We start from the raw sequence: 12643 nt of genomic DNA, 5'->3' as shown, positions 1-12643 counted from the left end.
TTCAAAAAATAACACCCCATGCCGACTCGGTGCTCTAAGCCTCAACAAACTCAGAAATGTTCACAATAGACACTACGCCATGTAGCTACTCAGTCACAATAGAAGCACACACATCAAGGAAAAATGATGAAATGGTGACCAAAACAACAAATCAGCTGTCAGTAGATCTGACTCACAAAGTGATCGCAGACCAGTATTTTTGATTGACAACTAAAGACTTCACCACGTTTCTCTCACACTGTCAACTTTTGTGCAAGACAGACCAAAATACCACAGCATAGCAACCAGTTTGTTTTTCGTATGTGATATTTAGCTTGACTGCACAGTGCAGAGTATACAAATCAGCTCATTTTAAGGACTTAATTATTTTTAAATTTGCTTCTTACAATAGGTAGATTAAGTGACATTAGCTTTATTTCAGGTTGTCTTTTGAGTTGTGCTTGTGACTGTCAGACAGAAGGTGTTCAACCTGTTTCAGTCCTGTTTGAGTCAACTTCTCTGTAATAAAACAAGCAAATCAAGAAAAAATAAGAACACACACACACACACACACACACACTGCGAAGCTGACAGTGTGTAGTACACTTGCCTTCAGCTTCATGTGACTTGAACACTGACGTACAGCTGTTGATATGCTGACACGTTGTTGCTGAGCAGGCTGAATTGTTTTAATGAGACTGTAATGAGAGCTACAGTAACAGCTCAAGCGGCTATTCTGAACTCTCTCGACACAGAAGCGTTTTTTTTACCAGCCATGCCAGCCAGCTGACTATGTTTCACTCTCTTAGCTGTTAGTGTAGCGAATAAACAAAATAGACTCCGACCGTATCATTTCCTTTACCGCATAAAAGACAAGCTTAAAGTTCAAGTGAAATAAAACAGTCTTTGCATGTCTTTCCATAATCATCTCTGGTTTGACTGAAATAAATCATGTCTGGGTGGGTTGTCTCTGGTTACTTTGATTTCCCCACCATCGAAACATGTTTATTGACCTGCACCTCAACCGGTCACTGTTCCACGACACTGAGAACAGCTTTCACCAGGCTGTATAGCGTATGGGTGTATTTGGTGATTAGATTCTTCCTCTTACATATTCTGTCTCTACATGATGTTTTTGTCTGCTGCTGATGTCAGACTCTCTCTCTCTTCCTCCCCGTCTGCTGTGTCATAGCCCCGACCAGAGTCCTTCTTGATCTGTAAAATCACCTCTGCACTGTATTCCCTGTCTTCAAACTGGAATCTGTTCAGTCTCAGTCCCACGGCTTAATGATTTACTGTTTACTCTTTTGATAAACTGCCCTTCTATTTTTAGAGCTACCTTCTAATTCTGTTTTTTTTTTTTTTCAAATTACACCTTTAACTCAGTTGTGTCAGTTATTTCATTCTATATGGTCATGCGCAGCTCAGCGGGTCCTTTTACACCCAGATCACATGTTAACATCATACTTAAGAAGGTTTCCATCTGTGGTTGTCATCTAAAAGTCTCTATCAAGACATTCAAATCAAACTAATGAGGCTCAGCGTTAGTTCAATCAGGAAGACTATCTTCTCATTCACCTCTCTCCCTGCTCCCTCCACCTGACGTGGATTTCTTCATGTACTCTCTCTTGTTTTAACCAACCAGAGTCCTCCTTGAATACTATCACCCAATCATGTCTCTGCTCTCAAACTTGAAACAGCTCTCCTCTCTGCTGCCAGCTGTCATTTCAGTGCCACCCTCCTCCATCCCATCCACCTCCAGCTCTTCATTCAGTGGCTCGGTCCGAATCACCAGAATCAACTCCCCCTGTCGTCAGATCTCCATGATCCATCCTCCTCCATCACCACCACCAGTGTCTAGACTCCATTCTAAGCACAGCTTCATCACCTCCCCAAATATGACTTCATCACGACAGATTCCAGCCTCCAAAGACTTTCTCTTGTCTTTAGTACACATGGCAATACATCTTACTGTTCACTCAAAAAAAAAGAAAGAAAAGACGACTAGCTCCTGATTAAAACGGGTACTGCAGGTCTTTTGTGTTATTCTGCTGCTCTCTGAGTTATGGCTCATCAGGTCTGTAGGAATCTTGGTCATTTTCCACCGAAAGGATTTTCACGGCCACTGTGGCAGTTACAAACAGAAGAAAAAGGAATAAAAAGTACGATTGTGAAAGCCAAGGCTGTGTCGAAACGATGGCTCCTTTTCTGGATCATTGAAGCTGGAAAATAAGGTACGGTGGCTGTTCTGTGGGATGAGGCTGCCTCACTGCTGTAAAGTTTTACTGACTAAACAACACCGATGACTGTTCTGTTCTTTTATGCTCCTCAACTTAATTCTAATTATTTTGAAAGTAAAAATTGATCTGTGCTTATCAAGGTAATAAATGACTTATGTTGATGTCTGTAAGTCTGTCTGTCAGGATAAACTTCTCAAACATAATTTCAAACAGTTATCTCAGTTCCCACAGTAACACACACACACACACACACACACACACACACACACACACACACACACACACACACACACACACACACACACACACACACACACACACACTTCAATCTTGTGTAGGTTTATAGGTTGCCTTTTAAACCTGCCCTCTCTGGTCTCCAGTATGTGCAAGGCTTCAAATAAATGGACTGCCTCCTTGAAAACAATGAGAGTTTCTTCGGCTCTGACAAAGATCAATCTTGGCCGCGAGCGAAGGAAGCACAGCCTGTCTGCCAGCCGGGTGCTCTGCTGCTGTGGCCTGTTATATAGACACAAAAATCCACCAAGCAGTCACTCTCTTTTTCTGCCATGAATATTTCTTAGTGACTTTTTTTTTTTTTTTTTCCGGCCAACATCATGTGCTATTCTGGGGATTGATTTCATTCTATTTCATTACAATCTTTTTGAAGCTCTGTCCCTCATTTCTGACAGCATAATGAGATTGTAGTCACCAAATTCATCGCAGAGATCTGAAAATGCGGCATCATCACAACGAAGTACCAGCCCAGTCGCCGGGACACATTGCTGGCATGGCACAGTTGCAAACTACAGATACATTGAATCTGTACATATGTTACATACCATAGGAACGTTTCTGCAATACCTATCATAATCTGTGTAGATTATGTACGTATGAGGTGGATGCCAAGTGCCAAGACCATTGTTCATACCCAACTCGAGAACACTGTTCACGTCCCTTTTCAACTGGGTAATGCTGACTGCTGACCGTACCAAAGCTGGGTATGTTTAACATGTGAGGACACCCTCCAGCTGATCTGGAGATGAGACAGGTTGAAAACAAACCGCCAAGTGAGAAACAATATAAAATGTAAATTGTTAACTGTTTGATATTAACATATAACATATTACTGGAACAATTCCAGCTTCATCTGACCTGCTATATTCTCACTGTGCACACAAACAATTTGGAGAGGTGCTCACTCTTGGGTTAATACTAATATTAGTATTGATATTATCTAAAACCATAAAGCTTGTAATCCATTTGTCCAATTCAGACAAGTGAAGTCTGAATATGTTATTCAGGGAGATTAACTGTGAGCATTCGTAGCCTTAAGCACTGGTTCTGCTGTGACCCCTCAGTAACACAGTTATCATCGTGTGACCTGTCGTTATATTTGCGTGTTTACAAGCATTTCAAATAAAGATTTTCCCATGTTCCCTAGACTTGTAAAACTGGACCACTTTTAGAAACGTCCAAAAAGTAAATGGAATTTGGTGTTTAAGGTTTCTTTGCTTCTTTCCTCTGTGGGTAATTACTGAACATCCCACTAGACTCATTTTGTGACTCTCTGCTCTCAATTCACTCTGGTAAGAGTAGTCAGGTTATAGTCAAGGTGACAGTTAATGTGGACTCAAATAAATGGAAATCATTCTCCCACTCGCCATCTCTTGCTGTTTTCCGTTTCTCTTTCATCTCTTTTTCCACTTCAGTTACACTCACTCAGTGCTTTTTGCTGTCTTGCATTCAAGTAGGTTTCTCAGATTCAGAGTTCATTAGATAAGCACATGTTTCAGTCTACCAATTCTCACAAACCTTGCATCTGCTTTAAACGCAATATGTGATTTTCTAAAGCATCACACTCAGAGTTAAACACCAGCTGAGTGTTTGAAAATTAAATATTTGAACACATTTGTTAACTCTGTTAATGTAAAGTGCCTTTTGGATAAGAGCAGAAGAACCCAGGAGGCCTGTGACACAGCGCCCCTGGCTGGGGAGGAACAATCCCTTCACCACTTGCTTTGTCAGTTGGATTTTCACAATGTTGTATTTCTGTTTTGTGCTTCATTAAAGTCCAAAGCTAACTTGAACCAGGTACCTAAAAGCCTGTGAGCCACATTTCAGCTGTTGACTTGTCTTCTAGATAACGGGGCAGGAAAATTAACCATAACTTCAACTAAAAGAACTTCAACTGAGATGCTGAGCCGATCAGCAGCTGCCGGCCCTCCCACATCACTGTGGGATTACAAAAGGCTTTTCTAATGGCATTTTCAGACCTGTCAGTCCAAAACTGGATTTTTCACAACACCCCTGATTCCCAGTGATTTACTGTATGCTGTGTGTTAAATGGCTTCTTGGTAACTTCGCAGTAAGCCCACTATGGAAGACGGGGCAATCTAATTTCAAGCCTCCTACAAGACACAAACTCTGAGAAAGGCAGGAATAAAAATGACCGAGCACAGTTGAAAAACCAGTAAGACTTCAAATACAGCAGCACACTGTTTCCAATAAATTCTGGACTATTATTGATGCATCCCACCCTTTAGACATCCAAGAGAGCACCAGCTGTAAGAACTTGTTTTACACAAACCAACACGTTCTCACTCACGAATAGTCAAACACCTTAGCTTGGTCAGTGGCCTTAGACTTGAAACTATGACTACTAACCCCTCTAGCCTCAGTTTTGCACATGAAGGGGCAACTCAGTCAAGTTATTAATGATGTATATGCAACGTCAGCTAAAGCTTGCAGACAACTACAGTAAACACGTGACATTTTATGACGTTTGCACTGTTATTGTCGCTAAACAGTTGGTTTGGTTTGGTTTAGGGAAAAAAACAAAAAACACACTTTGAGACAAAACACTTCATGTAAGTTTATAATTATAGCTCAATATGAATTTGGGGTTTTAAGCATCAATACAAATTATTAAGTAGCCTGTAAGTTATTCCTCCAGTGATATTGTCACACAGCGGTGAGGTTTTGTCTTGTCTGGGCATTGTGTCTCATGAACTTCCTGTTTTATTTTGAAAGTGTAACTCCCCTCTCGTTTCAGGTCCCTTGCCCTTCCTCTTGTGTCCCTGGTCTGATGTCATCCCTGATTCCTGATTGTTTCCACCTGTTGCCCTCTCCCTCATGTGTTAAATAGTCTGTGTCTTGGTTTGTCTTGTGCCAGTGTGTTTTGTATTCGTTGATCACCCCAGCCTTGTTCACAGCCTTACCACAGCCAAGAGCCCATGTTTGTATATTCTTCTTGACTCCTCTTAAAGGAGTGACTTTTTGTTTGTTAATGTTTTCAGATTGAAGCATAGATAATTTTCATAGTCATTTGTTTGCCTCCATTGAGTGCCTCCTTTTGTTCAATACATTTTTGTAATCAGCCGATAGAGCAGTTTAAGGCTATAGCCTTTTGCCTTCCTCCTTTGGAGTGAATTTCTGTTAAGTTTTTTTATAGCCCTAGTGTGCCAGTGTAGTTCGCTTATAGTCTTTTTCTTTACCTCCTTGGGGAGGGATTTTGTGTTCATTTTTTTTTTTTTTTTTTTTTGGTTTTGCTTTGAGGTCGTTTGCCTCCTTGTTTGGTTCTGTTTTTGTCTCCTTTTGAGATTAGATATTGTGGTTTCATAGCCATTGATTTGTCACCTTGTTTAAGAGCTCAAGTGAGAATTTCACAATAAAAGCCTGCTTGAATCGCCCTTATTCTGCATTGAGTCCTCTTTGCTGCCCAGGCCTGACAGATATACCCTGGTCGACTAATACCAATAACTATTCTGGTTGCACAGTCAAGAAATGGGCTGAAAAACCCACCAAAATGTAGGATTATAATTACAGCTCAAAATATTGTAAAGTTGTGTTAAAATAAACGGCAGCTTTTTTCCACATTTAGTAGCAAACCACATTTCATGTGTTAATTTTAAAGTGTTACTTTTTAACAGAGGTGTCCAGTGACCAAACAGTAAAATATACAGAAACAAGAAATAAGAAACAACAACTTTATGCTTGAACATTTATTTACTACAAGACGTGGCAACAGCAACAAATAAACCAAATTATGTCTACAAGACATTATACAAAGAGAAAGAGGTTCAGGGTTTGGACCAGGTAACACAACAGAACGTGAGTGGAAGAACATTAAAACAGATTGTGCTTGCCTTGTTCAAAGCTGAGCATACTGAGAGTATGCTGTGGAGAGCTTTGTAATGAACTCTATAAAACTGTTAATGGCTCCTGTGAGTTGTATATTTGTTAGATTTCTATTATGTTGTGTGTAGCTTGACATGCACAGCAGGAACACATCAGACAAAAACATGTGGTCTGTTATGTTGACTGACATCAGCATTGTCAGCTTTACTACTTTGGTTATAGGTCTAAGTATATTATCGTCCTATTTCATAAAGGTGAACTCTGCCGTACACTATGATCAAATTAATAATGCAAGAAAGTACTCGTCTAATTTCCAATGATTAATGGAGTTGCAGGAAGTGGAAAATGAGAAGCTGAGCAGTGCAGAGGAAACACTCTGATGTACTTCCACTTCATTATTGTCAAAGTGTGTCTTCTTGGCTGTCAGACAAAATTACTCTGAAGAGCTTCAAATGACGGGAGGGAGTTTGCAGAGTTTAACAGCACTTTAAAGTTTGAACATCATGCACACTGTGGGTATTACGTTATGAGTCATCAAAACAAACCTAAACAAATAGCAGAACCACAGGTGGAGTTGAGACTCCAGTGTGCTGTTAATATAAACTGCGCTGACAAAGCAATACACATGTTCAGCTTACATCAGACACAATAGAGATAGCATTTCAGAAAAGATTGACATATACAACCTACAGCTGGACTGGTCTTTTAACATGTCAAAAGTGATAAAAAGAAGAAAAAAGGGTGCAACTGAAGCAACTGTCTTGTAAAAGTAGTTTCATTTCCTCTGGGCTTCTCAGCTAATGCTTGGTAATGTTATGAGACACTATGAAACACTCCAGCAGTTCTAAATCTGCCAACGCAATGGAAGGTTTGGCCAACCATAAAATTCCTCAAGATATAAAATACCAAGGACGGGTGCAGAATGAAGACCTTAGGTGCCCCCCACCCTCCTCACCCCCACCCCCCCCCACCCATCTCTTCTTCCACTAAGTGAAAGTTTAATTAAAAGATACAATCTTTATTCCAAGCCCACTCCTGCTGCTAAGTCAGGAGGTTATCTTCGGTGACTGCTACTCTGAGGCCGCTGCAATGACTGTGGGTTGCAGCTCAATGTGTGGACCATTACATCTGCTCAGGGAGTCTGTAGAACTTTTACTGACAGTAACCAGCGAAATGAGTTTGTTCTGTTTCTGCACTTTGCACTTAGAGCGTAAGGAGAATACGAATGTCAGTGAAACACAACATCTCTGTGAGAATTAAGCTGCCAGCAGCATCTAGGAGGCCATGTCGACTGCTGCTTGGTGCAGATGACAGGACACATCCTGTCAAAAAAAAAGAAAAAAATTTCTTAAACAATCAGGAAACAACACAAGAGGAAAGAATGAATATAGTGAACATTCAATGTGTGTGTTTATGAGTCTCTTTAATGATGCCCACCTGAGGCAAACAAGCATCTCTCTGGAGAGGGTTTCTCTGCCAGCAGCTGGATTTCCATATATTGATGTCAACAGAGCACTGCTGTTTGATTTGGCCTGTTGACTCCCACCGTAACATATTGGGGCATATGACTGGTATTTAACCTCTAGATGCATAAGTGGGTGGTCGTGTGAGGTTGTTTTCATGCATTATCTTCTTGATGAAAAGCTGTTGTCATTACACAATCCCGTTCTTCTAGCAAACACATGTTTTTGATGTTGATGTGATATTTTAAACTTATCTTTTATACATTGTGTTAGTACCCCGAAGGTAACAATCGAGACATGCATCAGTGTAGACTTCCTGTCCACAGAAGGTACAGTTAGAGAAGCAAGTCTCATGAAATCACAGAGACAAAGTGGTCTTTGAAGGATGGGTGTTTTGCTGTTTTGCATTTCCATGACAATAAATGTTCTTCATAATTTCTCAGGGTCTCAGGAAGGATATTGTAAATGAATCACATCTTAATGATCTGACAGCACTCGAGATAGTTTGGAGCACAGGCTTTGGCAGGCGACCCTCTCCCTTATGAGCATAAAAAAACTGGTCTTTTTGGAGGGGCTGAAACATAAACACCCAAATTAATAGCACAATAATTAATAACTAATTAATAACACAATACAGTTAATGGAACCCGCCAATGTACTTTTAACAGGTCCAGTTTTGTGTCTCGTGTCGCTGACCCAAGCTTGTCTACACAGTCCTCCATTCTCAGTAATGGGTAGGAATTGGGCTTGGTGACATTGGTGACACTTGGCTTCTGGTCTGGTGGACACAAGCAGGCAAGAGGAACTCCGTGCGATGGAGCTGGGAAATAGTTAGTCCGTTTTTGAGCAGATAATCAAACTCTTTTCTACAAAGTGCACACTTGGTCGGGTTGCAGACGGTAGGCATGCCGTTAATGGGCAGGTCATCGTCAACATCAATGTTGTGAGAGAGGACAGTGGTGTGGGATGGAGTGTCAGAAAACAGAGTGGGATGAGTGTTAATCAACTGAATAATATCTGCTCTGGCATCAGCGTCCAAATGCTGCAAATGGGCTGATCCAGGAGAAGACTTCCCCACGTACACCAGTGTGTGAGGGAAGTCAGTATGTGTGTGTATGTGTGTCTGTGAGAGCATGGTGTGTGTGTCACAGCGTGATGACATGTCACTCGTGTGCTGTGGAGACTCACAGATACACATATATTGCTAATCCCTTATTTTGTCGTTTTGTTATATTCATAATCAAACCCTCATCACTCATTTGTCTTGATTTTAAGTCAGCAGGTCAATTTGTGCCTGAACAGAAGTCTTGTGTTAATTTGTCAACATCACTCCATTAATTGCTGTTCCTGAGAAACAAGCACAAACAGGAGGGTTAATCACCAGCAGCACCAGCAGTTGTGCATCAGGATGCAATACATAAAACTACACACACAGGAAAGAGAGTCGGCATTACATGCTGCCAGAGTCAGATCACTCTGCTGAGCCTTAACAAACACACTCGTATCTACTACAAAATCCATCTCTGCTGTGGCAGGCAGCAAACTATCCCTCGCGTTGGTTTCAGACTTAACTTCACATCACTCTGCCTTCACAGACTCTTCGGGTCTGGACAGAAAATAATCGTCCAGAATCAACACACTGGGCCCTCGTCACAACACAGGCAGGGAGCACAGGACTGACAGCAGTGGATACAGCTGAGCTAGAATCAAAAAGAGGATTTCAAACACCCTCGGGTGTTGGATTGGAATATTTGAAAGTGTCATGGAATAGAATGTTGGGGCGTGTTGTAGCATGGAATGCTGGAAAGTGTCATGGAATGGATTGTTGGGACATTTCATAGAATGGAATGTTTGGAGGTCTTATGGAATGTAAAGGTGGAAATTGTTGCCTTTCGATGAAATGTCGGGAGGTATAACAGACTGGAGTGTTGGTAAGTGTCATGGAATGTTATGACATTTAATGGCAGCGCTGCTTGGTAGCGTCATAGAATGAAATGCAGGTGCTGAAATATGTACTGTGTATCACATAAATTGTGTCATCGTCACTGAAGAAAACAAAGTTGGTGATCTGGATTAAGCACAGTGGACTTTGAGACCATCATGGCACACAGCATCCTTCAACCATCCAACTTCACTGTTGAAGAGTCGGAATAAGAGCCATGCTAATCCAGCCTGGTTTAAAGCTTCTCCTGGAAGATGTTGACCACATTAACATCACCTTCTTGTTGCTGCTGCTAATATACAATCTGACACAGATTTCAAAGTTACTTGATAAAGATCCTTCATTACAGAGTGAACGGTATGAATGAAAAAAAAAAAACAGATTTTATCTCCTCCCCCCATTAGTGATCAGTACTGATGAATAAATCCTATTTGTCATGCTAATGCATACATATTTTTGCTCTGTCAGTACATTCATTCGTGCAAGTGTACCCTCTCATCACCACAGTCAGCAAAAAGCTGTGAGTTTACACCATTCAAATGCCTGTTGGTTCTATACATCGTCTTAAAATTGATAACTCAGGCATGCTCGCAGTAAATTACACTCATAAATCTGGCCAAGCTGCTTTTAATGTGCTCATTGCGAAGCTAATGTTTCCTCCTCCTCCACAGGAACAACATTAACTTGGAGATTGGATGGGACGGGATTATTGATTATGGCTGATTGGAATATAGGAATGAGGTGTGAGGAGGGCGTCTTCCAGGCAACGTTTGGTTACTGTCTGATAAGATGAGATAAGACATGACTGCATTAGGGAAATTCAATTGTTACAGCGGTTCAACAGTGCCAAGCAGAGGAAAGATGTGATAGATAAATATGACACAAGCTCAGAAGACAATATACTAGAAAAGGTTAAAATATAAAAAAAAGAAATAGAATAATGTATACACATGATACCATTTATCAGCTTACTTTCTACAGTGGCCTGATCACTTTATTTGAGACAATATGGGAGAAAGTAGTCTTTGGATTATTAGACACACTCAAACTACACTGATTATGAGCTGATTCCCTATTTTTATTCCAGTAGGCAAAACTAATCTTGAGATGGAGATCGTGTACTAATGAAACGGGTGTGTTCATAATGAGACGATGATCACTAACAAACAGCATTTTCTACAGCAAAGTCCTTTGCTCTCCTCAATTAACCTGACAGAGGCCCTTCCCCCAGGTGGACAGAGGATAAAGTGGAGAGCAGTGACACACAGGAAGATGACGACACAAACAGGGCATCAACACAAAGGCCTCTGGAGAGAGGCTATCCTTGGCTAGCTGGCCGTTAGCGAGGTGGCATTGACCTTATCCACTGCGCCATTGACTGTGGAGGAATTAGATCTAAGATGTGGACAGAGCAGAGCCTGGTGGGGTCAGAAAAATAAAGTCATTGCTTACACAGTGGCTGCATGTGTGCCTTTGTTTCTAACTCCAGGTGTTGATTCTCAGAAATGAGAAGTAGGAATTGCCTTGGTATGACCTTGGTGTGAACAGAAGAGTAATATGGCTCAGATGCCATTTCTGGAGAACTATCGTCTGTCTAGGCTTCACCTGTGCCTTAGTTTCAGTTTCCAGCACTGCCAACATTTATTTAGCCTGTTTTACAAAGTATGGTTGTTATTGGTATGGCCTTAAAGGAGGTAAATGAATCCATACATATGCATATACATTCACATATATGAGAGGATGGCTTTGGTTTCTTAAATCATCATCCCTTATATGTAACTCAATTGACTCAGTAAGCAGTAAAATGTGCTGTAATAACTCTCTCCCACAGAGTCATCTCCAGCTGCACCAATATGTGTACTTTTCCATTTCTGAGGTACTCTAGCCCTCAACACCTGTTAGAGCCCGTCAGGTTTCAGGTTTCTCAACGCGCCACCTGGTCCACCTGCACCACTGTGAGCAACCTCTCCTCCATGACCTCTCCCTCTCTGACAGACTCTCCAGCCGCAGTTTAGCTACATCTTGCTCTGCATATTCCATTTTTGAATCGTCAATTAATCTGCTTACCCTCAACCTCTGCCTTGCTGTCGGCTGGGTCCTGTCCCGCACCACAAAGCGCAACAACACCTCCACTTATACTTTGTTGTGTTCACTGCAACACTTACTCAGTAATTGTTGAATGCTGCTTCACTTTTAGCATTGTATTGAGATGGCGCCAAAATAACAACTTTGTACAATCTAAGTAGCTTTAACAATGTAAAGCATATTTAACAATAATACAGTTCTAGTACGCTGGTATATTCTGCCATTTATTTATTTTTTTTACCTGCAACAATTGTGTGTTACAGTGAAATCTTGTCTCTTGTCCTTACCTGAATTGTGAGACTACTAACACCAGTTGGTTGGAACTATGTTCAATTAGGTCTGTCACTTTAAAGGGGGGGAATACTTATGCTATTACTTGTTTTACATTTACATAATTTTAATTAATTGCCATTATCTTTGTAGATATCTGTGGATATCTTTGACATTTTTTTGCCACATTTTCCTTGTCAAAAATCCAAATTATATGGACCATGATTCCATTAAGAAAAGCAAGTGAAGGGGAAAACATCTGAAGGGGTTAATACTTTCCATAGGCACTGTATGTGTGGATATATGTGTTTACTGGTTCTTATTCATCATCTATGTCTTTTAGTAGTTCAGTAAATATCTTGAATTAAGTTTGTGTATTTGTGTTTCCTTTCATGACAGAGGTCAGTACAATAGAAATTTACAACTTTCAGATATAGGACTGATTTGTTTCATATAATTAATTTTTCCTCCTTCAGTTGATTAATAAAGCAATGGAGGTGGTGTCCCTTAAAACAAGTGCTTAATAA

At 40.7% G+C, this 12643-nt stretch overlaps 1 long non-coding RNA gene across 2 annotated transcripts; it reads left to right on the top strand.

Annotated features, from left to right (window-relative positions):
* Positions 1-9766: 9766 nt before the first annotated feature.
* On the top strand, positions 9767-11259 carry LOC119004327. 2 transcript variants are annotated; one of them, XR_005070183.1, is made up of 5 exons: positions 9767-10118; positions 10230-10281; positions 10433-10502; positions 10849-10894; positions 10993-11259. It is a non-coding gene; the product is annotated as an uncharacterized LOC119004327 (long non-coding RNA). The 2 variants fall into 2 exon arrangements; XR_005070182.1 differs by lacking the exons at positions 10230-10281; positions 10433-10502.
* Positions 11260-12643: the final 1384 nt, after the last annotated feature.

The sequence above is a fragment of the Acanthopagrus latus genome, chromosome 16, assembly GCF_904848185.1.
Source record: "Acanthopagrus latus isolate v.2019 chromosome 16, fAcaLat1.1, whole genome shotgun sequence".
In the NCBI taxonomy this organism is placed as follows: Eukaryota; Metazoa; Chordata; class Actinopteri; order Spariformes; family Sparidae; genus Acanthopagrus; species Acanthopagrus latus.
Note: the sequence above shows the minus strand (reverse complement) of the source record. Positions and strands in the feature narration are given on the sequence as shown.